This window comes from Macaca mulatta, chromosome 7, assembly GCF_049350105.2.
Source record: "Macaca mulatta isolate MMU2019108-1 chromosome 7, T2T-MMU8v2.0, whole genome shotgun sequence".
Lineage (NCBI taxonomy): Eukaryota > Metazoa > Chordata > Mammalia > Primates > Cercopithecidae > Macaca > Macaca mulatta.
The window spans coordinates 164,313,991-164,327,595 of NC_133412.1; the positions used below are offsets into that span (position 1 = coordinate 164,313,991).

The following is a 13,605-nucleotide window of genomic DNA, read 5'->3' on the forward strand; positions in this document are numbered from 1 at the left end:
TCGGGGTCTCTGATTGGCTACTGACGAAAGAGGCGGGGAAGGATGATTGGAACATTTGGTCCGCCAATCACCGTGGACAGAGGAGGGGCCTGGAGGGTAGCGCTTATAACCCACGTGTTTGCAGACAAACCTAAGGGTCCCGGCAGCGATACTTAGTTGTGTGACCACCTGCAAGACGGCGTTCCCTAAAAAGGTCTTACTCGCGCTAGTGAACCCTAAACAAGTTAAAGCGGAGTGTTTGTGCTTAAATAACAGATAGTTCTTAAACGTTACAAAAATTCACAGTCCCAGCTCCCGATGAGGAATTTTGCAAAGAAGAGACATTTCCATTTGGTACAAGACTCTTCCTAGACACCGAAAGGATACAAAGATTAACAAAATAGAATACAATTCCTCCCCTAAGCAGCTTTCAATAGAACGTGAGAAACAGACTGTGTGTATACACAAAAGAGCTATAAAGCAGAATTTGGAATAAAGCAGTCGTACAAAGCGTTAGAGAATCTCGCACGGATGGCAATAATTATTCCCAGACGAGGAACTGGGAAAAGCTTTTAGAGCAAGGAGGCATTTGAGATAACCAACGTAGAGGATGGCTAAGAGAGAAATACCAGCAATAGACATTTCACACAGAGACAGTAACTGTGAACATTGGCCTACAGCAGAGAAGGCAAGGGTGGTTTAAGTGATTGATAAGGTTAGATGAAAGTTTGATGTAAGAGATACAGCTGACCAGGTGAGATGTGGTAAGATAATGGAGAACTAGGGATGCTGTGCTGAAAAGTGCAGATTTTTTTTAGTACACAGTGATGAACTGAAAAGAGGAGAGAGATAGCAGGGCAGGAATCCTGCTGCAAGGATAGAACTAAAGGGAACCTGATTTCTAGTAGCAGACACCAGAATGGGAAAACGCAGAAACTTAAAGATGTGCAGTTGGACGTAATTCACATAGACGTGATCTTTTAAACTAAGCATGGATTGGATCACGAGTCAACACACTTTTTTTCTATTAAGGGCCAGATAGTAAATATTTTAGGATTTGCAAGCTGTATGACCTCTTTCACAACTACTCAGCTCTGCCATTGTAGCTCAAAAGCAGTCATAGACAATAAATAAAAGATGTAGCTGTGTTCCAATAGAATATTTTTTATGGACATTGAAATTTGAATTTCACATAGATTTCGTGTATCATAATATATTTTTCTTTCAATTATTTTTCAATCACTTAAAAACATAAAAACAGGCTGGGCGCAGTGGTTCACACCTGTAAGCCCAGCACTGTGGGATGCTGAGACAGATGGATCACCTGAGGTCAGGAGTTCGAGACCAACCTGGCCAACATGGCAAAACCCCATCTCTACTAAAAATACAAAAAATTAGCCAGGCATGGTGGCAGGCGCCTGTAATCCCAGCTACTCAGGAAGCTGAGGCAGGAGAATTGCTTGAATCCAGCAGGCGGAGGTTGCAGTGAGCTGAGATCACACCATTGTACTTCAGCCTGGGCAACAAAGCGAGACTCCATCTAAAAAAATATATATATATATATATATAACAATTCTTAGCTCAAGGGCCGTTAAAAAACAGGCAATGAGCCAGATTTGGCCTACAGGCCATAGTTTGCAGACTCCTGGATTCGATTGCTGTGAAAGAGAAAACACAGAAGCCTTGCAAGTTCCTTCAGGTTGCTGTCACAGCTCCCTGGGCTTACCTGCCTGGAACATTTATCACTACACTAAGCCATGACTGCTTACTTACTTGTCTTTCTCCTGCAAAAGTCATGTGCTATTTGGAGCCAGGCAATGACTGTGTGCAACTGTTCATTTGTTCACTCAAAAACTTTTATGCCAGTTATATACCAAGTACTGTGATAGGTGCTAGAGACACAGTGGGAGTGCAGATTCAGTCCTTACTCCTATAGAACCTACAGTCTAGCAACAGATATAAATATTATCACATAAAGAAAAATAAACTTTCCATTGTGATCATGCTGTAAAGGAAAATTACAGGGTGCTACAATAGGATGTATCAGGGATGCCTAATTTAAGTTGGAGGAGCTGGAAGACCTTTGTAAGTAAGTATTATTTAAGCTGAGTCTTTAAAAATGAGTAGGTTTTAACCAGGATGTGGCAAAAAGTAGCCTGATGTTCACCAATCTCATTTCCTCTTCTGGACACACAGGAAGACTTTTTTTTCTTCCCCTTACCGCCTTTGCAGTTAAGTTATGGTCATATGACTGTGATCTGGCCAATGGGGTATGGGCAGACCCTATTGGTGTGATATATACCATTTTCAGGCCTGACCAGAAAACTTCTTGCATAATCACTCACACTCTCTTCTCTTTCGACTGCTATAACAAAGGCCACATTTTTACTATGGGTATGCCACAGACTGGGAGGACTCTCAACCCCTGAGTTTCCACTTAATTCTTTAAGGAGCCACCTGACCTATATCAGACTGTGATGTGAGCAATAAGTACACAGTTTTAGGCATAAGCTAGTTAGATGGGATGATTTGCTACCAAAGTATAATCTAGCTTTATACTACTTCATATGTGAAATATGGAGGGATCAAAATTTTTGGAGGGTGTCCTGAGGCAGGCAAAGAGCCTACTCTGTTGAGAGATTGAGAAAGTCAATGGAGCCTTAACACAGTAAGCAAGGAATGAGGTTAGGGAGGTAAGCAGAGGCCCAGTCATGAAGTATGTGGTTGCTCTTATTAATATTTTTGGTATTTATCCTGTGGGAAGTGGGAAGCAATAGAAGGAATTTAAACACAGGAATGATATAATCATGGTAGTATTTTCAGAAGGTCACTGAAGTTAGTGTTTGGAGACTGTGCTGGAGAAGGCAAAATGGGATACAAGGAGACAGTTAGGAGACTATCACTGTAATCTGGGCAAAAGATGAGAGTGGGTGCAGTAGAGATGGAGAGAAATGGAATGTTTCTGCATTTATATTTTGAACTTGAAGGATTAGATTTGGTGAGTGAGAAAAATGGAAATATCTGAAATGACACCAGCATTTCTAGCATGAGCAGCTGGGTGGATGGAATAGGATGGCAGTACCATTTAATAATGAAAGGGGCAAATTGAAGGAAGAGCACATATGAGAGAGAACGTCAAGAGTTTAATTTTGAGACATCCAGGGCCAGAATCAAGTAGCTATGTGGATATATGAGTCTGGAGCTCTGAAGAGAGGTCTAGCATAGGGACTTAAGCTTAGGAATCACTGGCACATAGATGACATTTGAGGCCAGAGGTATGAATAAGATTACCTAGGGAGAAGGCTGGGTGTGGTGGTTCATGCCTGTAATCTCAGCACTTTGGGAGGCGAGGTGGGCAGATTGCTTGAGTTGAAGACCAGCCTGGTCAACAAGGTGAAACCCTACCTCTACTAAAAATACAAACATTAGCTGGGCATGGTGGTGCATGCCTATAATCTAAGCTACTCGGGAGGCTGAGGCAGGAAAATCACTGGAACCCAGGAGGCAGAGGTTGCAGTGAGCCAAGATCGCGTCATTGCACTCCAACCTGGGTGACACAGTCAGACTCTCTCTCAAAAAAAAAAAAAAAAAAAAGAAAAGAAAAGAAAAGTTGGAATAAGAAGGTGGAGTAGAGTTAGAAGAGGAAAACCTGGAGAGTTTTTTATCTTGGAAGGCAAAGTATTTCCAGAAGGAAAGAATGGTCAGCTGTATCAGATACCCTAAGATGTCACATGAGGTCTAGAAACATCCAATGAATTTGTCAACTTGGGTGCCACTGATGACAATATCCAGAGCAGTTTTGGCAAGGCAAATGGAAGGTGAGGAAGTAGTAACCATGTGTGGGGACATATTTTACTCCGAAGGAAAATAGAGAACAAAGGTCCTAACTGGAGAGATCTGGGGAGTTTTTTTGGTTTTTTAATCTTATCTTCAAATAATCTTAAAACTGCAGAAGAGTTGCAAAACTTAGTAACATTAGGAAAGCAGAAGCACGCCATGTGATCACTTAGATGTGCACACGTGTAGGAAGAGTTTCTTCCAGAGACTTAAGCACTGTGCTGAGTGATAGGAGGGAGGGGAGGGCATGGGTTAGGGATCTGAGGAGACTGGAAACAGGTTGGAACAGCCACTGTGAGAAATAGATATATCCGGGCAGCTTGTATAAACGCTGACTAGCACGGGGCTCCAGTGGAGTTAGAAAACCTGAATCAGGATAGTGAAGTGTCTTTCTCTAGCAACTTACATATTCCCTCTGGGTGGGAGATGAGCGGTTGGACAACAACCTGGTTAAAATGAATGGCCCTGGGGCCCAAGCTGGGTAAGAAGGCAATGAAGCCAGGATAAACTGCTAGCCTGGAAGAATAGGATGGAGTCCAAGGAGTTGGCAGTAGTATGGATGAGTTCTCAACCTTGGATGAACATCGGGATCACCTGGGATACTTAAAAATAACAACAAAACAAAACAAAAAACTCCACCACTCCTACCCCTAAAAATGTGACAAATTGGTCTGGGGTGGGGCCTGGACTTTGGGATTTTTTTTTAAAGCTCCCCACATCATTAACCTAATGTACAACCAGGTTTGTAATGCAGAACTCTTGCACAACTATTAGAGCAGAGAGTGGTAAATAACAGCAAATTGGAGTTTTGGTAAAAAACAGCAACTTTTCAGAGGTAGTGATGACGCTAGAGAGAATAGGAGGGAAAATTATAAATGAGTAGCTGAAAACGCCAAATTAAATGGGTGGGGGGCTTGAGTGATAGTGATATGACCAGACAGCTTGGAGTCAAATGAGGAAAAATTGTTGAACTGGGGTGAGATAACGGACTATGGCCTGGAGGATGCAGCAGCTGGAAGTGAGGAAAACGTCACTGTTCCCTCCTGCTCTGAGAGATGGAGAAGTAGAGAGGGAGGGGTCCATGAAAAGGCTGGGGCAGAGACGTTGTCCAACAAAAGGTCAGATTTCTGCTATGGCCAGAAGAGTAATCAAGAAAAGACCTTGAAAATATGTTTCTTCCTCTCAGAAACTGACTTTATCAGCTGGGCGCAGTGGCTCACGCCTGTAATCCCAGCACTTTGGGAGGCCAAGGCAGGAGGATCACCTGAGGTCAGGAGTTCGAGACCAGCCTAGCCAACATAGTGAAACCCTGTCTCTACTAAAAATAGAAAAATTAACTGGGCATGGTGGCACGTGCCTGTAATCCCAGCTACCAGGGAGGCTGAGGCAGGAGAATCCCTTGAACCTAGGAGGCGGAGGTTGCAGTGAGTGAGATTGCGCCATTGCACTCCAGCATGGGCAACAGAGCAAAACCCCGTCTCTAAAAAAGAAGGAAAGAAAAGAAATTGACTTTATCCAGGCTGGCTTGGTACCTGCTGCCAGAACAGGGTCCGTGCTCACCCCCTTTTGTTGTAGGCCTGTGTCTGTGGCACCATTCTGTGTGGTCTCACCTATCCTTAGCTTTACCCCTCTTCACTGAGAAGTGGAGAGGATCACTTGATCCTCTCCCAGGAGTTCTTGAATCCAGCCTGGGCACATAGCATGACCCCATCTCTAAACAAAAGGAAAAAGAAAAGCCACTATCGCTTGCCATAAATAGGAATCAGGAAGTAAATATTAAAATAAATACAATGAAAACAAAATGATAGTAAGTTCTAGCTAGATACAGTTGTCTGCTGGTAGCTGAGTCTGTGGTCTATACTTTCCTTGTTAGAAGGAGCTACTTCATGTTGAGCAGATTGAGGAAGAACAAAAAAAAGAAGAGTGATTGGTACAAATTAGAGAAAAGCTAAAGACTATTGGCACCAAACCCAGGCTTTCTTCTTGGTATAATCACAAATGAAAGGGAACCAAAACACCAAAACACTTTTTAATTAGGAGAGATGAGAAGTTTGTGTGGTACATGGACAGTCGTTTATTTATATAAGTAAGCAGAGCGGGAGAGGGCCTCACTTGGTATAAGCCACTAGGACTTGATTAATCTCATCATTTAGGCAATGTGAGCAGGAAGTTCCTCACCTTTGCATTCATAGGAAGTAGGAAACACCCAAGGCCCACCACATCATACTTCCCTGTAACTGGCTCTATCAAAACACTCCAAAATATACATAGATAAGAAACAAAAAGTCAAAAAGTCAAAAGTCAAAAACTACATTACCAGTATCTTTTTTTTTTTTTTTTTTTTTTTTTTTTTTTTTTTTTTTTTTTTTGAGACAAGGCCTTACTCTGTTGCACAGACCAGAGTGCAATGACATGATCTCGGCTCACTGAAACCTCTGCCTCTTGGGCTCAAGCAATCCTCCTACCTCGGCCTTCCAAGTAGTTGGGACTACAGGCATGTGCCACCACACCCGGCTAATTTTTATAGAGATGGAGTTTCGCCATGTTGCCCAGGCTGGTCTCTAACTCCTGGGCCCAAGCAATCCACCCACCTTGGCCTCCCAAAGTGCTAGGATTACAGGCCTGAGCCACTGTACCTGGCCCATTATCAATATCTTAATACTATTTTTGACCCTGTCAGTACCTTCGCCATGTGATATAGAGCCAGTAAGTTGAAGAGACTCACTGCAAGATACAGAGACCAACATGGTTAGGGGGTGTGAAGTTCACACTTACTGAAGACACCCACCACTACTGAAGTTGACATGTCACCACTGTTCCGAAGTGAGAAGTTTGGGAATGTACTCGCGCGCGCACACACACACACACACACACACACACCCCATGCATTCACAAACAGAGAGAGACAGTCTTGCGAAGGCAGCAGCAGCAAGTAAGCAGTGTCCTCACCTTACCTTTTGATGCACCAGATACTACCTTCCTAGCTTAGCTACCTTCCTAGCTTAGCAACCTTCCTAGCATTGCAGATGAGGAGCACTAGGACGAAAGGGAAGATTCAAGTTTAAGACGTGACTCCATCCACCTCCATTTGAAACTGTGCCAACCAGCACACAACTGTGAGAGACTTTGGAGGGATGCACATCACATATATCCAGTTAAAAGATATAGAGATATTTGGGGCCGGGCGCAGTGGCTCACGGGATTAGAGGAACCTGCCACCACACCTGGTCAACACTTTGGGAGGCCAAGGAGGGTGGATCACCTGAGGTTGGGAGTTCGAGATCAGCCTGACCTACATGGAGAAACCCCATCTCTACTAAAAATACAAAATTAGCCAGGCGTGGTGGTGCATGCCTTGTAATCCCAGCTACTCAGGAGGCTGAGGCAGGAGAATCGCTTGAACCCGGAAGGCAGAGGTTGCAGTGAGCCGAGATTGTGCCATTGCACTCCAGCCTGGGCAACAAGAATGAAACTCCGTCTCAAAAGAAAAATAAAATAAAACAAAATAAAGATATTTGGACTCCCTTCCTCTCTCCTCTCTTGAAATCTTCTGGAAGGAATATAAAAAGAAAGCAAAGCAAAAACACAAAAAAGTTCCCATTTTTAATGAAACAAGGAAACTCTCAGAACCTCAAACCACAAACCATGAGGTATGCCTGCCAAATACTGCAAAGTCTGTACTAAAATTGATGAAATGCTAAGAGTCGATGTACGCTGCCTATATCCATGAGCAGGAAATATATTTCCTTAGAGGGACGAAATCATTGATCCTTGGATTGGAGGGGTGTTTCCCAAAGGGGAAAGGAGACTTGTGTTACTAGGGAAGAATGAAATAAGTTTAGGTGGTACATGAAGAGTCATTGAATTATATTAAATAACTTAATGAAAAAGTGATTCTTTTTTTTTTTTTTGGTTCCCTTTCATTTGTGATTACATCAAGAAGAAAGCCTTGGTTTGGAGCCAGTAGTCTTTAACTTTTCTCTCGTTTGTCCTAATCACTCTTTCTAACAAGGAAAATGCAGACCTCAGACTCAGCTCGCAGCAGACAACTGTATCTAGCTAGAACTCACTGAAGTTTTGTTTTCGTTGCGTTTATTTATTGTTTATTTTCTATTTTTGAGACAGAGTCTTGCTGTGTCACCCAGGCTGGAGTGCAGTGGCGTGGTCTCAGCTCACTGCAACCTTCACCTCCCAGGTTCAAGCAATTCTCCTTCCTCAGTCTCCCAAGTACCTGGATTACAGGCGCCCACCACCATGCCCAGCTAATTTTTTTTGTATTTTTAGTACAGACGGGGTTTCACCATGTTGGCCAGGCTGGTCTCGAACTCCTGACCTCAGGTGATCGGCCCACCTCAGCCTCCCAAAGTGCTGGGATTACAGGCGTGAGCCACCGTACCCACCCTCATTGCATTTATTTTAAAATTTACTTTCTATTTATGGCAAGTGATACTTTCTTTACTTTTCCTTCTTTTTTTTTTTTTAAGAGAGAGAGTCTTGCTACGTGCCCAGGCCAGATTACAGAACACATGGGCTGAAGTGATCCTTCCACCTTAGCCTTCCAAGTTGCTGGAACTACAGGTACATGCCATTGTGCCCAGCTTGGTATTTTTCACTTATGATAATGATATACCTCTTTTTTTTTGTTTTTGACAGAGTCTTGCTCTGTCACCCAGGCTGGAGTGCAGTGGTGCGATCTTGGCTCACTGCAACCTCCACCTCCTGGATTCAAGCGATTCTCCTGCCTCAGCCTCCTGAGTAGCTGGAATTAGAGGCACCTGCTACCACACCTGGTCAATTTTTGGATATACCTCCTTTTTAAATAAGAAGGCATTTAGTTGAAAAAACTGGGAATTAATTTAAAGAAAAAAAATTGATTTTAGTATAGGTGATATACAGATAAGGCAAAAATTGTGGAAGTGGTACTCAAATGACTGAAATTTATATTTGAGTTACAAGACCCAGGAAAAACTGGTAGTGTTCCTTTGAAGAACGAGTATGATAGCAGGGAGGGTAGAAATCAGGGAGAAGCTGGGAAGATGGTTATTTATTTCTATTTTTTGTGACCTGGCCTCTAAGCCAAAAGAGTCTCTTGGAGATGAGGGGGTGAAGGGGGTAGAGAAATTATTTCTAGATTAGAACCCAGAGAGCCTAGAGTGACAGGGCTTTGCTGGGGGCCTTGGCAACCTCCTGAGAGCCAAAACCTGAGAATCTCAGACATTCTCTGAGATGGAGAGGAAATACTGTCAACAGATTTGAAACACACTAAAGTGAAGCAGCTAATTGCCTCAAAGTCCTTCTTCTTCCTCTACCCATGCTATTTAACAAATAATTCTCCATCACATCAGAGAAATTACAAAGTTATCTCTTTTTAAAATAAAAAAATACTCAAAGGTGAGGTTCAGAAGTAAAAATAACGAATTATAGAACAACAAAAGAGGAAAAAAAAGAATGGCAGGTCTCAAGAAAAGAAAGGCAGGAAAGCCACTTTGGAATCAACCAAAAGAGAATGAACAAAAGTGAAAACAATGGAACAATATGGAAAAGAACAAAGAAATAAACATAATCGTAAATATTTGATAGTTATGAAAAATAAGCAATAGAGATCCAATAAATGCATGATTGGCATTCCTGAAGACCAAGTCAGAACAAATGGAACAACAGAATAATGGAGGAAATGTAACCAAAATGAAGACTTGAGTCAGCAGGTAGAAAGCACACACTGTGTCAAGGTAAAATGAGTACAGAGTGATCAATAAAAAAATACATCAGATTTTTAAAATTTAAGAGCAACACAACGTTAAAGGACAATGAAGCAAGATTTATAAAATTTAATGGCATGAAGATATGACTCATGAATTTTATATTTTGCCAAATTGTCCTTTAAGAACTCTAAAGGCTGACCTGTAATCGCAGTACTTTGGGAGGCTGAGGCAGGCAGATCCCGAGGTCAAGAGATTGAGACCATCCTGGCGAACACGGTGAAATCCCGTCTCTACTAAAAATGCAAAAAAAAAAAAAAATTAGCCAGGCTTGGCCGGGCATGGTGGCTCACGCCTGTAATACCAGCACTTTGGGAGGCCGAGGCAGGCGGATCATGAGGTCAAGAGATTGAGACCATCCTGGCTAACATGGTGAAACCCCGTCTCTACTAAAAATACAAAAATTAGCTGGGCATGGTGGCAGGCACCTGTAGTCCCGGCTACTCTGGAGGCTGAGGCAGGAGAATCACTTGAACCTGGGAGGTCGAGGTTGCAGTGAGTCGAGATTGCACCACTGCTCTCCAGCCTGGTAACAGATCAAGACTCTGTCTCAAAAAAAAAAAAAAAAAATTAGCCAGGCGTGGTAGCACGCACCTGTAGTCCCAGCTACTCAGGAGGCTGGGGCAGGAGAATGGTGTGAACCCAGGAGGCAGAGGTTACAATAGGCTGAGATCGCATCACTGCACTCCATCCTGGGCAACAGAGTGAGATTCCATCATAAAAAAAAAAAAAAGAAGAAGTCTAAAGGCTATTGGCAGTCATTCTTGAGCATGAATGAACTCAGAGTTTCCACATTCTTGAAAAAAAAACTTACTTAAGTTGAAATTATTGAACCAAGAGATTAATCAAAATGGAGGAACCAAGGAAAGAATTGAGGATTTAAAAAAATACTGAAGATGACTTTTGAATTGTTTTAAATACAGAACCAAGAATAAATAGCTGTGGAATTTATGGTCAAAGAACAAAATGTAGGCCTGGGCATGGTGGCTCACACCTGTAATCCCAGCCCTTTGGGAGGCTGAGGCGGGTGGATCAAGAGGTCAGGATGTAGAGACCATCCTGGCTAACATAGTGAAACCCCGTCTCTACTAAAAATACAAAAAATTAGCCAGGCGTGGTGGCGGGTGCCTGTAGTCCCAGCTACTCAGGAGGCTAAGGCAGGAGAATGGCGTGAACCCAAGAGGTGGAGCTTGCAGTGAGCCAAGATTGTGCCACTTCACTCCAGCCTGGGCGACAGAGCAAGGCTCCATCTCAAAAAAAAAAAAAAAAAAAAAAAAAAAAAGAACAAAATGTAGGCTGGGTGTGGTGGCTCACGCCTATAATCCCAGCACTTTGGGAGGCTGAGGCGGTTGGATCACGAGGTCAGTCGTTTGAGACCAGCCTGGCCAATAAGGTGAAACCCCGTCTCTACTGAAGATACAAAAATTAGCTGGACGTGGTGATGGGCACCTGTAGTCCCAGTGACTCGGGAGGCTGAGGCAAAAGAATTGCTTGAACCCAGGAGGCGGAGGTTGCAGTCAGCCGAGATCAGGCCACTGCACTCCAGCCTGGTAACAGAGCGAGACTCCGTCTCAAAAAAAAAAAAAAAAAAAGAAAAAAATGTAAACATTCCAAACTCTTATACTGTAAACATAATTATATACACAACAAAAACAGGGAAGTGAGGGGAAAGGGCAGTGGGAAGATTTCTAAGCATGTAAATTTACTCATCTTTAATGTCTGGAAAATAATCCACTGTAAAAAATGAGCTCCAGCCAGGCATGGGGGCTCATGCCTACAATCCCAGCACTTTGGGAGGCCCAGGCAGGAGGATCACGTAAGCCCAGGAGTTCAAGATCAGCCTGGGCAACCTGGGGAAACCCCTTATCTACTAAAAATACAAAAAATTAGCCAGGCATAGTGGCATGCACCTGTAGTCCCAGCTACTGGGGAGGCTGAGGCACGAGAATCTCTTGAATGTAGGAGTTGGAGGTTGCAGTGAGCTGAGATCATACCACTGCACTCCAGCGTGAGCGACAGAATGAGATTCTCAAAAAAAAAAAAAAAAAAAAAAAAAAAACAGAAAAAGAACTCCATGAACTACAGCTTTTTCAAACAAACACAATTCTAATTTCTTGATGATTTTTGTGTTCGTTTTTCTTATCTTTGAGGGGGTTATTTTAGGAATTTTTGTGGTTTACAAACATTTAGCTGAAGTTCAGCAATTCCTTCTATTTTACTTTGTTTCTGTTTTCTGTAAAATTAAACTTAATTTTACTTAAAAATAATTTGTAGAATAAAATTCCACTGTTCTCTATTGATCTTTTTGCTCTGCATGCCCAAGTTCAGATGACATATTCCAAATATTGGTGGCTGTTTCCAGAAAGTGAGATTTGAGACACCAGAAAAAAAAAAAAAACTTCCTCATGGTGCTTTTCAATGCTTTTTAGAAAAGCTCATTATATGTAAAAAAAACAGTCATTTTTCTTGAGTAGTGTGGAATAGAAGCATAAGATGGCCCCCATGCCTTTCGTCACCAGATGTTACACCCATGATTATGTGATTTATGTGGTGAAAAGGATTTTGCAGATGTCATAGAAGTTATTAATTACAGGCCAGGTGAGGTGGTTCATGCCTGTAATCCTAGCACTTTGAGAGGCTGAGGTGGATAGATTGCCTGAGTTCAGGAGTTTGAGACCAGCCTGGTCAACATGGAGAAACCCCATCTCTACTAAAAGTTCAAAAATTAGCCAGGTGTGGTGGCACTCGCCTGTAGTCCCAGCTACTCTGGAGGATGAGGCACGAGAATCGGTTGAACCTAGGAGGCAAAGGTTGGAGTAAGCTGAGATCGTGCCACTACGCTCCAGCCTGGGAGACAGAGTGAGATTCCATCTCAAAAAATTAAAAAAAAAAATTAACTCTGTCATCCAGGCTAATGTTTCTGTTTTTAGTAGAGATTTTTGTACTTTTGGTAGAGACAGGGTTTTGCCACATTGACCAGGCTGGCCTCGAGCTCCTGACCTCAAGTAATCCATCCCCGTTGGGATTACAGGTGTGAGCCACCGCTTCTGGCTGCATGAAAAAGCTTTAATGCAAAAGAGGTATCTGGTTGCTGGCTTTGAAGCTGGAGGGGACCAAGTGGAAAGGCCCTGAGGAGCAGCCCCCAGGAGTTAAGAGCAAGTCCCTTGCCAACAACCAACAAGGAAACAAGGACCTCGGCCCTATACCTTCAAGAACCTTCAAGGCAGGAGGATAATTTGAACCCAGGAGTTCAAGGCTGCAGCGAGCTATGACGGTTTCACTGTACAAGATAAATTGAAGATAAATGAAGTTAGTAAGGCTAAGGTGGGAGAATCCTGTGAGGCAAGGAGTTTAAGACCAGCCCAGGCAATACAGCAAACCCCCATCTCTACAAAAAAGTTTTAAAATTGCCTGGCACGGTGGCTCACACCTGTAATCCCAGCGCCTTGGGAGGTTGAGGTGGGCAGATGGCTTGATCCCAGGAGTTTGAGACCAGGCTGGGCAACATAATGAGACCTCATCTCTACCAGAATATATATATATATATATATATATATATCACTTGAACCCAGGAGTTCAAGGCTGCAGCGAGCTATGACGGTCTCATTGGACCCTAGCCTGGGTGACAGAGTGAGAACCTGACTCGAGAAAAAAAAAAGGATGAAGGTAACAGCATCTTTGTTCTTCAGACAGATTCTCTCTAACATCTACCTCCCAATTTCTGCCCCATATAATTTTATGGATAAAAAAAATTTACCTTCTATTCTTAACCATAATTAAGTATTCTGCAGACTGATCCTAAAACATGAAAATCACTTAAACAGCATTTGTTAGATTGGTGCAAAAGTAATTGTCATTTTTGCCATTGAAAGTAATGGTAAAAACCATACTACAGTATTCTGTAAATATTTTTCTCTGAAGAGGCAAAATGTTTATAAGAATTACTCTTCTTGGCTGAGTGTGGTGACTCATGCCTGTAATTCCAGCACTTTGGGAGGCCGAGGCTGGCGGATCACCTGAGTACGGGGGT

The 13,605-nt window shown here is 42.8% G+C and overlaps 1 protein-coding gene across 3 annotated transcripts in view; it reads left to right on the forward strand.

Annotated features, from left to right (window-relative positions):
- DGLUCY (D-glutamate cyclase) overlaps positions 1–13,605 on the forward strand; it is a 164,218-nt gene that overhangs the window by 628 nt on the left and 149,985 nt on the right. The window lies entirely within an intron of this gene.